Source organism: Mesocricetus auratus, unplaced genomic scaffold, assembly GCF_017639785.1.
Source record: "Mesocricetus auratus isolate SY011 unplaced genomic scaffold, BCM_Maur_2.0 Super-Scaffold_100011, whole genome shotgun sequence".
NCBI classification, from domain to species: domain Eukaryota; kingdom Metazoa; phylum Chordata; class Mammalia; order Rodentia; family Cricetidae; genus Mesocricetus; species Mesocricetus auratus.
In genome coordinates, this window is record NW_024429195.1 from 60,339,274 (window position 1) to 60,356,407 (window position 17,134).

General features: G+C 36.5%; 1 pseudogene; it reads left to right on the forward strand.

Annotated features, from left to right (window-relative positions):
* Positions 1–3,726: 3,726 nt before the first annotated feature.
* LOC121143290 overlaps positions 3,727–17,134 on the forward strand; it is a 130,858-nt pseudogene continuing 117,450 nt past the window's right edge.

The window sequence follows — 17,134 nt, forward strand, 5'->3', positions numbered from 1 at the left end:
ATCCAAAGAGATAGTGTAAAATTATTTTGTTTCAGAATTACATTTCTCTCTTATTAAAACATCAGAATGATTTCTGTTTACACCTTATATATAAAATGTCTCCTTACAGTAGACATTTGACATTTGCCTGTTGTTGGGGAAGTCCTGTGTATATGTCAATAAATTACTGCTGGCCAATAGGAATCTAGATGGGAGGGACTAGGAGTCCAGGAGAACTCTGGGAAAGAGAAACACAGGGGAGTCGAGATGTAACCGCCATTGGGGTAGGAAGCCTGGAACTATTCTCCGGTAAGAGACATACTTAGATTAACAATTATGGGGTAATTACTTAAGTCAGAGCCAGCCAGTTAGAAACAAGCAAGGACAACAGCTTCATAATGAATATAGCCTCTTGTGTGTTTATTTGGGACTGATGCGGATCTGGAACCAGGCAGGCGAGAAGGCTCCTCTCAAGGAAAGCTTCTCTTAACAGCCTGTGCTACTAAATGACTACCCTTTCATACTTGACGGTCAATTAGACAAGATGTGCATTTGGTCAAGCACTATCAAGAAGGGTTGTTCAGCAGTTACCAGCACATGCAGTGTTCGATGGGAAGAATATTTCAAAAGGAAATACAGTAAAACCATGGGAAAAATGACTTCAAAATAATAATTGGGTCATGGTGTTACTTAGAGGAAAAAAAGGAATGTGCTTCCAATTAAAGGATGAATTTAAAAAATTTTTTAAAAAGTTTTCAGCTTTTTTTCTCCCAGCACGAAGTTAGCCTTTGGTTGTTATAAGTAGCCTGTATGATAGAGATGTACATTTCTACTTCAACCTAGTCTTTCAGCTTTCTTTTTTTAGCATAAAGGATGGTAAATGTTATCAAATACTTCTCTGGCATCTGCTATTATAGTCATATGACTGTTTCCATCATTCATTTAATGTTGGGTACTGTGGTTATTGATTTTTGCATATTGAACATCTTTGCAGACTTGTGATGAATCCCATTAGACTATAATGAGCAGTTATTTTAACGCAATGTTGGAATTGCTAGTATTTTTTTTAGGGATTCTATATCTGTGTTTTCAAGGATATTGAACTTCAACTTTGATATAACAATGTTGGCCTTAGAGAACCTATTTTTAAGGAATCTTCCTATTTTTTTTAAATCTTAAAGTTGAAATTATTATTTTTCTATGCTTGATAGAATTGAGCAATGAAGCCATCTGGCCTTGGCATTTAAGGGGAAATTTTTCTTACTGATTCAATTTTATTGCTTCTTACTGGTCTGTTCAAGTAGTCTATTTCATGATTTAAGGTGTATGGTCTAGAAATCTATTTCTTGTATGTTATAAGATTTATTGATGTGCAATTGTTCATACAGACCTTTAAAGATATTTTTTCTATTTCCATGCTAGCAATTTAAATTGCTTTTCTTTCATTTATGAGTTTGAGAGTTCTCTGTATGTATTTCTTAGTTTAATTAAGAATTTATGTGTAATATTTACCTATTAAAAGAACTAGCTGTTACATTTGTTGATCATTTGTGTTATTTTTATACTCTATTTCACACATTTCTATTCTAGTTCTTGTTTCTTTTCTTCTATTAGTACTGTTTTAGATTGACTCAGGTTTTCTGATTCATTTAGATGTAATGATAGGTGGTTTGAAATTTTTCTTTTTGGTGAGTGAATTGATAGATAGAAACCATTTCTGCTATGTCTCATATTTTGAAATATTTTGTCCTTTTTTCATTTGTTTTGAGGCATGTTTTTATCTCTGTCTTGAGTTCTTTCTTGATCTGGTGATCAATACAACACACATACACACACACACACACACAGAGGCAGAGAGAGAGACAGAGAGAGAGTGAGAGAGAGAGAGAGTGAGAGAGGGGGGGAGAGGCAGGCACGGAGGTATGCATGTGCTGTATGGCTTACTAATTGCTCAGGCTGTCACCTTAATACACTATGAAAGAGGGATTCCCATTGGTGGAACTGCCCCTGTCACTCTGGCCTCTGTACATAACTGTGGGGCATTTTCTTCTCTCTTCTCCTTTTACTTTTTGAGATTATAATATAATTACATGTTTTCTGTGGGTCATTTTTATTGCTAATTAGGCCTGAGCTGTATAGGAAAGTTAGGTGAGTCTCATTCTGAAAGAAAGCCAGTAAACAGTGTTCCTCCATGGTTTCTGCTTCAAATTCCTGCTTTGACTTCTGTGAATAAATGGACTATAATCTATAAACCAAATAAATCCCTCAGTTGATTTTGGTCAGTGTTTTGTCACAGCAACAAAAAGCATATTAGAACATCATGATATTGCTTTCTGGTTTTTATTGCATTGTTTTCATAGAGTAAATGTGAAATACTGTGAAACAATTTCAATTCTTAATATTTATGTGGCTTGTCTGTGAGTTAGAATACATACTGCCTTGGAGAAGTATGTATATTGGAGAGAGAATGAAGAGAAAAATGTATATTGGGAACTACAATAATTAGCTATAATAATTTAGCACAACCTAGAATCACTTTAAAGGAATCTCTTAATGAGGTATTATCTTAATAAATTAACTGAACTGAGCACATACAGGCAGCTAGTAACTTCTCCACCATGATGAATTGTAACATGGAATTGTAAGCTGAAATACACATCTTTCATTTTGTAAGACAGCAGCAACTGAAGCAAATAATAGTAGATTCTGGTGGAATACTCTGTACGAGTCTATTAGATACACTTGATCTAGGGTGAAATTTAACTGTGTTGTTGCCTTGTTGATTTTTTTTATTCATGCCTCATTGCTGAAAATGGGGTGATAAAGCTTACAAGTATTATTGAATCGCAATCTAATTCTTTTACTCTGTTAATACTTACTTTATATTTTTGTTGTCATATCTGGTGCTTATTTAATTAGTTGTATTTCTCCTGACGACTGATCACATTATTGTTTGCAATGACATTCCTCATATCTTTTATCCACTTTTGCTTAAAAACCATTTCTATATGATTGTGTAACACTTATGTTCAAATTTTCTAATTGCCATTTATAGGGAACATCTTATTCTAATCTTTAGTTTCTGTCACAGTGAAATCTCTCTTCACCATATAAGTAGGGTAGCTTTATTGTAAGACACACCAAAGTTAGGTTTGTTAGTTTCAGTCCATTCACTTGCTTTATTTCTTTTACTTGAAAAATTACTTCATATTAAAGATAACTAGCAAAAATTTGCATCTTACTATTGATATTGTATGGCCTCTTTTATATATGTTGCAGGTCCTTTCTCTCCATATGTTATGTTCTTCCTGTGTGATTAAATGACTTATTTAATATATTTATTTCGTGACTCGCTCATTCTGTATAGTTTTCTAATCTACAGTTTTACTTTGTGATCGAGGTGAGCTGACCAAAGTATCACTTTGATTATAATAAGTGATATTGAAATTATAGTAACATAGTAAAACCATAAAGAGAAGAAAGGACATAACTAAAAGAAACATACTTGTTGTACAGTATTATTTTAACTAGACAAAGATGTGTTACATTTGTTTATCCTGAAAAATTTTACTTTAACTCTGTAAAGATGTGTTACTTTTGTTTATGCTGCATTTAGTTTAATGATGTAAGAGTGTGTGTTTAATTATGTAAAGATATGCTGCATCTGTTTCACCTTGCCTGCCTAAGGCATCTGATTGGTCTAATAAAGAGCCTAATGTCCAATAGCTAAGCAGGAGAAAGGATAGGCGGGACCGGGAGGAAGAGAGAGTAAATAGGAGGAGAAAGCTAGGCTCAAGAAGAAAAGAAGGAACGAGAGAAGGTGAAGGAAAAATGAGGGAGACTCCTGGGACTAGGAGGTCATGAATCCATCAGCCTGCCAAACACAGAGAATCGGTGAAAGTAAGACATACAGAAGAAAGGTAATAAGCCCCAAGGAAAAGGTAGATAAGAAGAAGTAGGTTAATTTAAGTTAAAAGAGCTAGCCAGAAATGTGCCTAAGCAAGGCCAAGCTTCCAAAACTATTAAATCTCTGTGTCATGATTTGGAAACTACTCGGTGGCCCAAAAGAAAAAGCCTGGTCCACATCTTGGTAGGAAAACACTGTACTTTCATTCCCTCCTTCCCAAAGTTTGATTATTGTTTTAATTGGCTTGCATTTTACTTCACATACTAAATTGTTTAATCTACACTTACAATATTAGAACATTCTGAATGTGTTTATATAATCATTCTTATAAAAAAGTATTATATGTTTTGCTTACCCATTAATATTTCTTAGATTCTGTTGGAAGTGTTCTCTTTAACAATACTTGTTGAACAGGTCTGATAGATACATAGTCTCTTAGCTTTATTCTGTATAGGAATTTATTGTCTTTCCTTCATTTCTAGAGGGCAGATTAGCTGGGTATGATACTCTCATTGGTTAGCTCTTTTCCTCCAGTTGTGTGAAAATTCCCATCCTGCCAAATTATTTCTGAAAAGCCTGGTATCATGGTAAAGGGTGAGTAGCATTGTGTGTTCTTTTCTTGTATTCTTTTCAGTCTCTATTTCTTAGTTTTAAGCTTAATCATGAGTTGATGTAGATTTGGATGTTTAATTTTGACTGATTATTCTGCCTGCCTCCACCCCATCTTGAACTTCCAAGTTTGAGAGCTTTCTTCATTAATCTTTATGTAGTGGTTTTACCCCTTCAGCATCCTTCAAGTTCTTCCTATTCCCCAGTATTCAAAACACTTGCACCTTTAATAATATTCCAGAATTACCATCCTGCCTTGAAGCAGAATCTTTCTCCCAGACTGTTGTATCAGCCACAGGTGGTTGCAGCTGATATAGAAGTCCAAAGAGCAGGGCTGTGTATATTCCATGAGCACAAAGGTTGTTCCTTTTTGTCTGTATCCATATTCAGGCCTGAGAATATGAACCATTAAGACTTGTCTAGTATAGGTTTCATTAGCTCAACTCTAAATTCCAAGGCAGTCTAGTGCTCACTGCCTTTTTCTCCCATGTAGAACTTCAAAGTGATCTTGGTGAAATACATCTGTGGCCACCTAATCTGACACAAAGATGTCACAGTCACAGTGATGATACAGTATCATATCATGGAGGTACTGAGGCTTTCATAACCCAGGTCCTCAAGTCTTCAAGAGTAAAGAAACAAGCAATTCAAATCCTTGTCCCTATTTTCCTGACAGGTCTTCTGCATAGATAACAGTTTTGATCCAGGTCAAAACACATGTCCTCCCATGTAGCATGGGTCTATGCTCAATTTAGGGCCCTTTTAGAGGCACTTGTGAGGACTTACATGATAGCTGCTCTCTGAGGGATAAGGAGTGGGAACAGGCTTTTGCCACAAAACTGAGGCTAATGTGAGTCATCCCTGAGTCTCACAGCCACAGAGGTATGTACAGTTTCAAGATGAAGGTAGGTGTTTACTAAGGTTGGAAATAATGTATGTGGAACTCAAGTCTGTCCTATTAACATACATGTTTATTTCTGAGGCTGGGGCCACTTGAGAACTACATTTGTAAGCTCTGGCCTGTAGGGGGCATCTTTTGGTTTGTATCAGGTCTTCTCATTAGTATAGGCCTCACACTGAGCTCTGAGACACAGGGTTCTGTGATGATTATCATGCCCTACTCCACACCAAGGGGTACCTTGCCCTCAGCTCTACATTCTGACCTCAAGGATAATACAATCTTAGTGGTTTTCTGTCTTTCCCAGCTATTCAATGCAGTTCTACAGCCAAGTGTTGCTCCAGTAGGTTTCCCAGTTTGGGTTTATCTGGGGCAGGACAGGTAGTTAATTACTGTGGCCAAATACCTGACAGAGAGCCACTCAGAGAGAGAAAGGTTAATTTTCCCTTGTATGTGGAAGGATGAAGCCCATCACTGTGAGGAAGCCATGCCACAATCATCTGAGGTAGCTAGTCAGATTGCATTGACAATGAAGAAGCATTTCTGTTCATGCTGGAATGGTTGGGTTTGGAGAAGATGAGGCATGGGAAACTCTTACTCCTGGCTTATATTTTTGTTTGTGAGCCCAGCCTTCAATGGCTGAGCCATCTCTCTAGCCCTCTGACTGCTCTCTTTAACTGGCATTTCATTTTGCTTCCTGAAGGCAGGCAGAGCCTACAGGCCTCCCACACTTATCTTCTTTTCTTTCCAGGAAAGGAATTGTCGTTCAACATGTAGAGAAGCATCCCAGGAGGATCCCACTAAGTAGCCATCTTGCCTGACCTGATTTACAGTAAGTTGCTTTGAAATTTTTTAATGTATTTGCCTCGTTTTTTATTAACATTATACATTTGCCAGAAATTGGTTGTGTGTACTTAAGGAGAGTTTCTTTTTTGTTTTTTGTTTTGGTTTTATTTATTTTGGGGGGATAAAGAAGATTCAACTATGAAGCTATGAAATGGACAGAGAGTAGGTCTTTCATTGGCTGCGTTGTATACTCTGCATCTTCATGCTTACTGCATTAAACCTTAAAAGCTGAAGACTAATTACAAGAGGCTTTTCTGCATCAGTGGTTCTCAACCTGTGAGTCATAACCCTTTGGGAGTCAAGTGACCCTTTCACAGGGGTACCGTATCAGATATCCTGCTTATCAGATATTTAAATTACAATTCATAAGAGTAGCAAAATTATAGTTGTGAAATAATAATGAAAAGAATTTGATGGTTTGGGAATTCACCACATCATGAGAATATTAAAAGGCCTCATATTCAGGAAGGTTGAGAACCATGGTACAGAGTTTGCAGGTCTGGTTGTCTCATGGCAACCAGACAATAGAACAAGGATAGTTTAACTCAAGTTCCTTTTCAGTCTCTATGTTTATAATTCATTTATTTTTAAATTTAAAAATTATCATCGGTAAAGCTTTAATGTTGAAAAATAGAGTGCAGAGATTGGGCCATATTAATGTGTTATATTATATATCAGGTCAAAATTTGACAGAAATAATATAGATAATGGAGAACCATTAAATTTTGGAACACAAAACATGATAAAGGTTTGAAGTAGGGAGATCATTTTAAGAGTTCTTGGAAGAAAAAGAAAATAAATCAGAAAATATAAACTAGGAGTAGATCAAAGAAACCCATCTCTGCTTTCTATTACTGATAGGTTGGGACAGGCAAAATATACATTTATTTCTTTCTATCTCTTCTTTTTTTTCTCAGATTTGTGAGTTGTTTATTTCTTGAGTTTAGTGAGCCTCCCACCTCCTTCCTAGAGGGAACATTTCAATTCTGGGGAAAAACAAACAAACGAATGGTACACAATATTCTACCCCTTCCTCTGGTTCTTACAGTCTTCCCGTTCCCTCTTCCACAATATTCTCTGAGCCTTGGAGAGGGTGATGCATGTCTCTGATTAAGTATTCGGTCATTATGCCACAGTGTTCTCAGCATCTTCATTAGTAGTTATGAGTCTCTGTCACATACCATCATTTCCAAAAAGGAAGTTTCCTTCTGTGATCAATTGCAGCTGACAGCAACAGTGATCTATGGGTGTAAGGAAGTACACGTGCCTAGAAGATAGTGTAACAGACTTATCACAACCACTTAACAAAACAATAAGAGTTGCTTCCCTACTGGGGTTTTAACTTTCCAGCCACAGGTTTCTGTTCTGGCTTACAGTAACAGACATGAATTCCTTCTGGATGAGCAAGTCTTAAATCTAATCAGAAAGCTGTGGTTGCATATACAATAGTCATGCCAGTATTGTGCCAGCAGGCAGATACTGGTATTATAGCATACAGGGTCCATAAATGAAATGTTGGGTGACACTTCTCCCCAAAGCGCCTTTCAACACTATGAAGTCCAGCCAGTAAGGATGGAACTTCCAGGTCAGTCTCAGCCTTGTTTCTCCATGACCTGTAACCAAAGAATATGGTGTCTTCAAGAACCGGGGTTTATCAACTAGTTCTGGCATGTAACCAATAACAGTTCAAGAATCCTTTATAATTTGTGTGCCACAGGAACCTTCCTGGTAAACAGCTCATAAGGAGGTAGCCTATCCCTAGCAATAGAATTCACTAAAAAATTCTATGACCCTGGATGAAATGACAGACTTTGGAGATTCTCTCAAGGAGGGATTGGGTGGGGAGCTGAGTGGGCTAGTGGAGGGACAAGGGGGGAGGGGTGGGAGAGGGAGCTGGGATTGACATGTGAAGCATTCATGTTTCTTATTTAAATAAAAACATGTATTGAGGGAAAAATCTATGATGTCTGAAAGTGCCATTTTCGACCCATGAAATACACCTCTTGTACTTAAACCATTTAGCTGCTGTTTTACCAAACCATTCCTCCCTTCAGTTAGCCCAACCCCAGTCGTATTATAAAGTAGGCAGGGATATCATTCTTCATCCCAGTTCCATACATCAGTTTTCAATAAATGACCATCTCTGTCACCATCAGTTCTCTGTGGGTGTTCATGCCTAATGCTAAGTTGGGTGAGACACTGATATTGGCTTCACCTGTTGGTTACCTGCATAAATATGCATGAAATAAACCTGTGATGATATCCATACATGTCAGGGTATGTTTGCATCCCTCACTGGCAAGCACAGACCATGTATGGGCTGTTTACCATTTACTTACTGAGCAAACTTACATATGCATGTGCCTCGTGATGGCATACATGTGCTGAGTTCATCTATTTCTTAACTTCTTCATAAGTGTTTTTCTATTATTTAACAAAAGCAAATGTATGTTTATACATATCTGTGTGATGTTATAAAATATACATTAAATACCACTAAAGAAAAGTAACTACAAATTACAGTTAAAAAAATAAAATACAATTATTATTAACATCATCATGTAAATAGAAACAATGAGTAGTTTCAATATTATAACCTATCAAAAACCTTAAGAGTTAAAATAATTGCATAAAATTATATCTATATTAATGCTTTGATTAAGATATGTGAAGTTGAGTAGGCATAAACTTCTGCTGATAGTGATGAGCAAGAGGGAAGTTATAGAGTATGAATGGAAACATAATAAGAATAATCATTATAATGAAACATTAGCTCCACATCTTTTATAATTGTTATTTCATCATTAATCTCATCAGTAAAGTTTAATTAAAGCAATGCAGCACACAGTTACATAATAAATTCTTGGTTACCATGGTAAATTCAAACACATAAAGAAAGCTGACTATGAATCAGTATTTCAAACATTCATTTCTTAACTCTATCAGTTTGGTTAAAGGATCAACTCCTGTATTACACAGACAATTAAAAGCTACCACAAAGTAGCCAAGGGTCTTGAACATTCACATTGTTATGTGACAACAAATGCTTTGATGCCATCATCAACATATCATCATTCATCACAAGATTTGATAATATAAATACAATTTGAAGTCATAAAGAAATAACAGTTTACTTTTAATGACATTTTACATGTAGCTCTACAAAAATAAGTATTATTCTAATCATTAAAGTAAGCAACATTGTTAAGCTAACTCATTACTAATGTTGAGTAACAGCAATGACTTATTTCATGATGAGATCAATACAAAAAGCATTTATAACTATAAATCACATAAATGTATTGATAAGCTGTGATCCAGAAGTCTCTCTAGACTGTGTGTGTAGTGAGTCTATCGTGTGTATATTTATTGCTGTCAGATTGAAAGAATTAGGAAGTTGGAGTTGCTATTGTCTAATATGAGCATATAAACACTTTGAACTCATAGCATTTTGTTTGTGTTGATCACCAGAATACTCATAGTGAGACTGATTAATTATATTTGCATAAATACATTCATAAAAGTTATTATTGACATCTTACAAAATAAATATATTTTTGGAATAAACAATGGTACTGTTTCTTTCGAGAGGTTGAATTTAATCTATAAATATGCTTTGAAAATGAGAAAATCATTTATTTTGTTTATTTGACAAAATATGTATATCATGAGGCACTATGCAACAATTTAATGTATGTGTGCAATGTATAATGGCCAAATTAAGGTAATTAGCGTTTCTCTTTTCTTGCCATTTCTTTGTTTGGAATCTTCAAATCCTGTTATCTAGTTTGTTGTAATGTATAACATAGATAGTATTTTGCAAATACAGATAATAAATACTATGAATATAGATAGTATGACATAAATATGTGAATGGTGTGCTATAAATTTTGGTTATCCTACTGTGCTGTGAACACTAGAGTTTAGCCTCACCTTTAACTGTATTTAGTACCTATTATTCAAGCCCTTGTACCTTCTCTCCTCACTACCTTCCCTAACTTCTAGAAATCATTACTAGCCTCTTTGAGGTCAGTTGTTTTAATTTCTACATATATGAGTAAAAACAGGTTTAATGACTGAATGATACTTTTGTATGTATATCTAATTTTCTCTATCCATCCATACTGAGATACTTCATACGATTCAAATGATGGCCTCCTTCAGATAAGTTAATATCCTTCTCTTTGGATGTGTACCTAGCAGGAGAAGACTTAGGCCATATGATAGAACTATTTCTAGTTTATATCATTTGTTAACTTGCCTTTTTTCTTATAGACTGGCTTTACTAATTTCCGTTGCCTCCAACAGTGATAAGAGTTTCTTTTCTTTTTCTTCACATCCTTGCAATCAGTTTTTGTGTTTATGTTGTTTGATCAGCTGACTGGTTTTATTTTTGCTGTTTTAATAATAAACATTCTAATGGAACTGAGAAGTTAAAACATCAAGGTCGTGCTTGCATTTTCTTGATGAGTGATTTTGAGCATTTTTATGTTTGTTGGCTATAGTGTTGCTTCTCTCAAGCAATGTCTATTCTTAGAAATTATGTGTTTTAAATATTTGTTTTATACTGATGAGTTTTTAAGTGTTCTTGATATATAGCACTTCTTTTCCAACACATTGATTGCAAATAGGCATAACATTCAGTGGTTTACTAGGTCATCTCTGTAGTGTGATTTTTTTTCCATTGCCAGGCAATCTTCTTAGTTTGAGAAAATCCCACTTGTCTATTTTGTGTTAATTGCTTATGCTTTCACAGACAATCAAAAACTCATCGCTCTCATTCCAAAGTATCTTTCTTTGCTTCCCCTGTGTTTTCTTGTTTTTGAATGTTATACTTGGGTCTCTAACACATTTAATTGATGGTTTTATATAATGAGAAATTGTATAGAGTTTAATTCTTCTGTTTACCCATATCTTATTTCCTAATACAATTTATGGAAGATGCTGTCCTTCCTCGAATGTGAGCTGTTGTTGCCTTCTGTTGATATTTTCAGGAAAATAGCATAGTTGATTAATTTGACAGAAAAATATCACTTGACTAGGTATGCTGTCATAAGTATAATTTGCAAAAACTGTCAAGTGATATTTATGTTATCACATTTCATTGGTCATTAAAATCCATAGTTTCTATGCTTGAGCTGCTCAGCGGTTAAGATCATATCTTGATCTTGCAGTGGCCCTGAGTTCAAATCTCAGCATACACATCGTCCATCTGCACCTCCAGCTTCAGGGACTCCAATACCATTTCTGGACTCAGCTGTTCCTTGCACTCACACTTGTATACCCATAAACAGACACATATATACAAAATCACTTAAAAATAAGAATAAGAATTAGTAACTTACATACTTGTTGATTCAGACATTTATAACTTGTTCTTCTTAAAACTTTATTTCCATATTAAGTATTCATTAACAATAAAGGAGTCTATATATTCTTTAAAAAGGATTTATAAATTACAGACAAGGTTTTGGTATTTATAGAAAGAAAACCTACTTGCTGGATGGTCATGGTATACACCTGTAATCCCAGAACTCAGGAGGCAGAGGTAGGCACATCTCCATGAGTTCAAGGCTAGCCCAGTCTACAGAGTTCCAGGACAGCCAGAGCTGCACAGAGAGACCCTTTCTCAGAAAAAAAAGAAAGGAAGAAAGGAAGGTAGAAAGAAAAGAAAGCAAATCTACCTTCAGAATGTCTTATAAAGACATATTTTCTATTTTCATTTTAACTTTTGTCATATAATTATTTTGCATAGTAATAGATTTTGTAAACAAGTCTTCAGACAAGTGTGTGTACTTGGGTCAAGTCCCCTACCCTTCCCCTCCTGATTCTGTCCTTTTCCCCCATGCTAGGCTTTTTCATTCTCCAAGATAGTTCTATTTATGTTAGTGTCTACAAATACTAGAAAACATGAAACTTTTAGTTTTCTTGTTTCTTTTTAAGAGTTGATTTGTTTTGTGTGTGGGTATATGTGTATGCCGCATGTGTTTGTGCAATTTTAGAGACTAGAAGATGTTGTATATTCTGTATCTGGAATTACAGGCAATTGTGAGTTGCCCAACATGAGTGCTAGGAACCAAATTGTCTCTCCTGGCAAAGCACCAAAATGCTCTTAAAGGTAGTCATTTCTCCAACCTTGATATTAGAATTTCTGAATCAGATTTATTTATTTAATAGGATTTTCTCAAGGTACACCCATTTGTTTTTTACAAACGACGTAATTTTGTACTTTATAAATAAAATGCCCTGTGCATACATACTTCCTTTATGTGCATATTTTCTTTATTCATTCTTCTAACGATGGACAGCTGGGTTGATCACAGAATTTGGCTATCAGTAGTGCTGTGCGTCTCAGTGGCATGTTGACTTAGACTCCTTGAGTTTATAAACAGAAATTGCATAGCTGAGTCACATGTCAGCCGATCTGGCCCTGCCTCTCATCTGCCCTGTGGTGGCACAGGCAGGTGAGAGAGCTGGCCCTGAGGTCACAAGAGCTGGAGAGCTGGCCCTGTCACTCACCAGCTGCAGCACTCAGGAGAGTGGATCCTGTACCTTGCCTTGGAAACACAGTAGAGATGGCCCTGGTGGTGTAGGTGTGGGTGTGGGTGTGGGTGTGGGTGGTGTGGGTGAGTCTAGCCTGAGGGGGTGAAAGCAGGAGAACCAGCCTTCCACTAGCTCCTTGCAGCATAGGGGAAATTAGCTGGGGCAGTTTTGTTTTTAGTTTTGTAACCTCTGTACTTACTTATATACTGGCTTAACTAACTTTCATGCCCCATGATGTAGAATGCCTCTTTTTTCCTTCAATGTGTCAGTGTCCATCATGACTTTTTTTCTTAACAGTAATAATTTGGTATAAAATGAGATGAAATCTCAATTAAAACGTTAATTTGCATTTTCCCTGATGGCTAAGGTTGTTGACTGTCTTTTGTACGTTTATCAGCTCTATGTACACTTCCTCTGAGAGCTGTGTGGTCATTAGCCCACTTAACAATCAGGTTATTTGGTTTATTGGTATTTAGAAGGCCAGTTTTTAGGGTTTCTTTCTTTGTTTGGTCAGTAGATGATCACTACCCAGATTGTTCTTTCTCTGTTGGTTAGTATCTGTTTTGCTATCATTTCTAACAATTTTAAACTGTCCGTTCGTTTTTACTCAATAGCATTATGTGTAAGCTTAAACTACCGCTTAATAGTGTCCGCATAGCTAGGTGCCGCATGTTCAAGATAAATAAGACCTTGATGACTAGTAAGAGAAGGGAGGCAATTAAATAATACTTTTAACCTAATAGAATGATGACAAAAGAAAGTTATTAGCCAAGAAACAGAATTTATCCTAATTGTCATCATAGAACCTACATCCAGTAACTGATGGAAGCAGATGCAATGACCCACAGCCAAACACTGGGCTCCTAGATTCAGTTGAAGAGAGGGAGGACAAGGGGTTTCAGGAGCATGATGGGTAAAACCACAGAGATTACTGACCCAAACTAGTGTGGCAGCTCACAGACTGTCGACTGACAGCTAGGGAACCTGCACGGGACTGAACTAGACCCTTTGAATGTGGGTGCCAGTTATGTGGCTTGATTTGTTGGGGGAGCCCCTGGCAGTGGCTCCTGAACCTATTCCAGGTGCATGAACTGGATTTTTGGTGGAATACCTTGGCCAGCCTTAATAAAAGGGGAACAGTTTGGTCTTGCCTCAATTTGGTATGCCAGACTTTGTTGACTTCCCAAGGAAGGCCTTATCCTTCTTGAGTGCATGGGGGTTAGGAAAGGGGGTAAGTGGGGGATGGGAAAGGGGAGGGAGGGGGAACTGGGATTGGTATATAAAATGAATAATAAGTTTAAAAAAATAATTTGGAAATCTGAGTGGGTAAAGCCTGTGGGAATGTTTGTAAAGCTAGTTTGTGAGGAGAGATAGTTAAAAAACCAGTAGTCATTTAGGTAATTTTCACCAAGAAATGTGCTACAAAAAATGGCATGACAAGTAGTTTGAGGAATCAAAAGTACACGCTCTAGCAACCATGTATAAGAAAAGTTCAAATGAAAGGAACCTGGAGATTCTGATAAATTAGAAGCATATTTTGATAGCTAGATCAAAAATGATGAAAGCTTTCCTTCAATAGAAGCATGAAAATGCAAGAATGATTACCATGGTAAATGACACATAGACTAATATAATCAACCGTACTTGGTCATTATTGAAGACTGGTGACAAGGAGGTGTCAGGGAGATTATAGAATAATTTGGATTGAGTAACAGTATCACTGACTAAGAAGGGGATAAGGAAAGAAAAATTAGGCTTTGTGAGGAAAAAATAATACCTGATTTTGTAACCTAGATTTAAGCTGTGAAATCACAAGTAAAGATCTTTTAGGAGACAGCTAAATGTATAACTTTGGAATTCAAAATATATTCTTGTCTAGAGAGGATTTAGAAACTGTCAGCGTAAATGATAACTGAGGTATGGAGGGACAAGGCTATATTGGAAATGTGATGAAATGTCATCTTGTTCTTTGTTTTTGCAGACACAGTCAGGAAGTATTAACTTAGAAATGAGGCTTTAAGAAAGTTAGGTGACACAAATATCAGGACCTCTCAAAGACATGCCATTCGGTAATCTGCAGCTCTAGAAAATGGTTAGCAAACAGAGAAATCATGAGGGATATCAGTTCACAAAGTAGCATACAATTTATCTAGCTGAAGCAAACCAAAAACAAAGCTCAGTGTAGCTTTGCTGGCATAACTGGATGCTGGCATGTAGAAGAATGCAGATAGATCCATGTCTATAGCCATGCACAAACTTAAGTCCAAATGGATCAAAGACCTCAACATAAATCCAGCCACACTGAACCTGTTAGAAGAGAAAGTGGGAGGTACCCTTGAACGAATGGGTACAGGAGCCTGCTTCCTGAACATAACACCAGTAGCACAAACACTGAGATCAACAATTAATAAATGGGACCTCCTGAAACTGAGAAGTCTGTAAGGCAAAGGACACAGTCAGCAAGACAAAAAGGCAGCAAACAGAATGGGAAAAAATATCCATTAACCCCACATCTAACAGAGGGATGATCTCCAAAATTTACAAAGAACTCAAGAAGCAAGTCTCCAAACACCAAAGGATCCAATTAAAAAGTGGGGGACTGAACTAAATAGAGAATTCTCAATAGAGGAGACTAAAATGGCTGAGAGACACTTGAGAAAGTGTTCAACATCCCTTGCCATCCGGGAAATGCAAATCAAAACAACTCTGAGATACCATCTCACTCCTGTCAGAATGGCTAAAATCAAAAACACCAATGACACCTTATGCTGTAGAGGATGTGGAGAAAGGGGAACACTCCTACACTGCTGGTGGGAGTCCTGACTTGTACAGCCACTTTGGAAATCAGTATGGAGATTCCTCAGGAAATTGGGAATCAGTCTACCACAAGACCCAGCATATATCCAAAAGATGCACATTCATATAACAAGGATATTTGTTCCACTATGTTCATAGCGGCATTATTTGTAATATCCAGAATCTGGAAGCAACCTAGATACCCCTCAACTGAAGAGTGGATAGAGAAAATGTGGTACATTCACACAATGGAATACTATTCAGCAGAAAAAAACAATGGAATCTTGAAATTTGCAGGCAAATGAATGGCACTAGAAGAAACCATACTGAGTGAAGTAACCCAGTCACAAAAAGAGAAACATGGTATGTACTCACTCATTTATGGATTTTAGACAGGAATCAGGAGAGTGCCAGCATACAATCCCACTGCCAGAGAGCCTAGGAAACAGAACTTCATCCAGCGACTGATGAAAGCAGAGGAAGACACCCACAGACAAACACAGAACTAGACGCCTAGAATCCAGTGTCAGAAAGAGAGAACTGATGAGCAAAGGAGTTAAGCGTGGGCTGGTTTAACCCACAGAAACAGTTTTGTGATTCCCTCACAGCTTCTACTTCATGGGCCATTCAGACCTGTGCTGACATTAGTTTGGGACATTCCTTTGCGTCAACTTTTCAAACAGCAGAGGTGCATCAGAATTTAAAGCTAGCTGGCTTCAAGAAAGCATCTTTCCTAATGAGCAAAGCTTGTGAACTCTGTCTTTTAAAGGTCACTAGATTGCAGCATAATATTTTGGGTCCCCCTCCACACACACACACACACACACACATACACACACACACACTCACACGCATATTTTTGGCAAATATGAAAGTTATTTTTAAATAAGTGACCTGGAAAATCTAGATAGAGTTTCTTTTGTAAAATGTGTTGCTTCATTAAAATACTTTCTCATGATAAAAATGATTTATGAAAGAAGTAACTGAAAATTCTATCGAAGACTTTATTTAAAAATGATTGTCATATTCTGATTTCACAAATGGTTGGTGTCATTCCTTATAAGAATAGAGCTATAAAAGCCTATGTAACAAAACTTCAGATTTAAAAACTCTAGGTTTTGACTATAATATTAATTGGGGTTACCAGATAAAATTTAAATCATTAAGTATATATACAACTCTTAATTAGGAAGAAAGGAACTCACAAGATATGCTAGTTAAGAAGACAATGTTGCCGGGTGGTGGTGGCGCATGCCTTTAATCCCAGCACTCGGGAGGCAGAAGCAGGCGTATCTCTGTGAGTTCGAGGCCGGGCTGGACCGATAGCCTCCAAAACAATACAGAGAAACCCTGTCTCATAAAAACCAAAAAAAAAAAAGAAGAAAATGTCTGATGGAATGGAATTTATAGATCATATTCTAATGAAAGCTATTTTTCTGAACTTACTTTAAAATATATAGTGTGCAAAGAGCTTTCCTTAGGAAGAATATGGACATAATAAATTATGAAAATTAGGCTTGTATTCAAATCACTAAAATAAATTGGAAAGCAATAAT